Consider the following 3069-nt stretch of genomic DNA (forward strand, 5'->3'; position numbering starts at 1 on the left):
CATGTTGCTTGCTTGTGTGGTAACTTGATAGTGTATTTCTGACAGACCCAATCTCGGACTTAGCCGATTTTTCTCTTCATATCATATGGATCCATCACTAGGACATCTTGCTTGCTTGTGTGGTAACTTGGAAGTGTATTTCTGACAGACCCAATCTCGGACTTAGCCGATTTTTCTCTTCATATTATATGGATCCATCACTAGGCCATCCTGTTTGCTTGTGTGGTAACTTGGAAGTGTAATTCTGACAGACCCAATCTCGGACTTAGCCGATTTTTCTCTTCATATCATATGGATCCATCAATAGGCCAACTTGCTTGCTTGTGTGGTAACTTGAAAGTGTATGTCTGACAGACCCAATCTGGGACTTAGCCGATTTTTCTCTTCATATTATATGGATCCTGGACTTAGCCAATTTTTCTCTTCATATCATATGGATCCATCACTAGGCCATCTTGCTTGCTTGTGTGGTAACTTGATAGTGTATGTCTGACAGACCCGATCTCGGACTTAGCCGATTTTTCTCTTCATATCATATGGATCCATCAATAGGCCATCTTGCTTGCTTGTGTGGTAACTTGAAAGTGTATGTCTGACAGACCCAATCTGGGACTTAGCCGATTTTTCTCTTCATATTATATGGATCCTGGACTTAGCCGATTATTAGGTTATTATATATGGATCCTGGACTTAGCCGATTTTTCGCTTCATATAATATGGATCCTGGACTTAGCCGATTATTAGGTTATTATATATGGATCCTGGACTTAGCCGATTTTTCTCTTCATATAATATGGATCCTGGACTTAGCCAATTATTAGGTTATTATATATAGATCCTGGACTTAGCCGATTTTTCTCTTCATATAATATGGATCCGGGACTTAGCCGATTTTTCCCTTCATATAATATGGATCCGGGACTTAGCCGATTTTTCTGTTCAAATAATATGGATCCGGGACTTAGCCAATTTTTCTCTTCATGTGGTAACGTATGCCAATCGCTCACAAGTCATGGGATAAGGGTACTTGTGTTCTTCCATCTTCTAAGTCCCGCACGGGGACATCGTGATCGCCCCAAGTCCGGAATAGCGCCAAGTCAAGCTCCACGGTGGCCGTGCAGGACCTGTTAGCGGCGGCCCCACTGACAGCACTAATCCGGACTTAGAAATTATATCTTTCTAATCGAACACCACACACGCAACACCACCATACCACCATCTCCTTGCAAGTACCTAAGTACCCGCAACTCCATGGTGAAGGCAATGTCACTCCATCACCAACCTCTTTGCACTGCAAGCACTAGCGTACCCACAACACTCCGAAGAAGGCAACGGCGCGCGATGCTCGACTCCACACACCACACCACACCACACCACCGATGGCCAGCCAGCCAGCCAGCCCAGCTAAGGGCTAACCCACCAACCAACCACCAATGGCCTAGGCCAGCCGGATCCCACCTTCAAGTCCAAGCACAGCCAAGTGCTAGTACCGCCAAGTGTTCACCAACCGCCCAACACACCACACCACACCACCGATGGCCAGCCAGCCAGCCAGCCCAGCTAAGGGCTAACCCACCAACCAACCACCAATGGCCTAGGCCAGCCGGATCCCACCTTCAAGTCCAAGCACAGCCAAGTGCAAGTACCGCCAAGTGTTCACCAACCAACCATCACACCAGGTCAGCCAGCCGGTACCCACCTTCAAGTGCCATTACCCTCGGGTGCAAGCTCAATCAAGTGTTAACCAACCAACCCGGCCAAGGCAGCCAACAGGCCGGCACCCTACAGCACCGACCCGCCATCACCACCTCAACCGTTGACCATGCAAGTGGTCTCGGACAACAGGTGACACCCGAAGTACATCCGAAGAACGTATATCAAGTGTTTGCTCACCAAGTCCTCAACCAACCCCAAGTACCCGGAGGTACCCAGAGTGTTGGATCCGCCAACCCGTCCCGGCACTCCAAGTCCTTGCGAACCCAAAGTGTTTGCCCGGTAGGGCCATTGTATCACAACGCTTGCGACCATGCAAGTGGCCTCGAACAAGGTGACAGGGGTATCTTCACCAAGTCCTCAACCAACCCCAAGTACCCGGAGGTACCCAGAGTGTTGGGTCCGCCAACCACTACCAGCACTCCAAGTCCTCGCGAACCCAAAGTGTTTGCCCGGTAGGGCCATAAGACCACAACGCTTGCTAACCATGCAAGTGGTCTCGGACAACAGGCGATACCCGAAGTACATCCGAAGAGTGTATATCAAGTGTTTGTTCACCAAGTCCTCAACCAACCCCAAGTACCCGGAGGTACCCAGAGTGTTGGGTCCGCCAACCACTACCAGCACTCTAAGTCCTCGCGAACCCAAAGTGTTTGCCCGGTAGGGCCATTAGACCACAACGCTTGCTAACCATGCAAGTGGTCTCGGACAACAGGCGATACCCGAAGTACATCCGAAGAGTGTATATCAAGTGTTTGTTCACCAAGTCCTCAACCAACCCCAAGTACCCGGAGGTACCCAGAGTGTTGGATCCGCCAACCACTACCAGCACTCCAAGTCCTCGCGAACCCAAAGTGTTTGCCCGGTAGGGCCATTAGACCACAACGCTTGCTAACCATGCAAGTGGTCTCGGACAACAGGTGACACCCGAAGTACATCCGGAGAGTGTATATCAAGTGTTTGTTCACCAAGTCCTCAACCAACCCCAAGTACCCGGAGGTACCCAGAGTGTTGGATCCGCCAACCCGTCCCGGCACTCCAAGTCCTTGCGAACCCAAAGTGTTTGCCCGGTAGGGCCATTGAATCACAACGCTTGCTAACCATGCAAGTGGTCTCGGACAACAGGTGACACCCGAAGTACATCCGGAGAGTGTATATCAAGTGTTTGTTCACCAAGTCCTCAACCAACCCCAAGTACCCGGAGGTACCCAGAGTGTTGGATCCGCCAACCCGTCCCGGCACTCTAAGTCCTTGCGAACCCAAAGTGTTTGCCCGGTTGGGCCATTAGATCACAACGCTTGCTAACCATGCAAGTGGTCTGGAGTATAGGTGATACTGACATACCACCGAGATGGT

Source organism: Anopheles ziemanni (genome assembly GCF_943734765.1).
Source record: "Anopheles ziemanni chromosome X unlocalized genomic scaffold, idAnoZiCoDA_A2_x.2 X_unloc_33, whole genome shotgun sequence".
Classification (NCBI taxonomy): Eukaryota; Metazoa; Arthropoda; class Insecta; order Diptera; family Culicidae; genus Anopheles; species Anopheles ziemanni.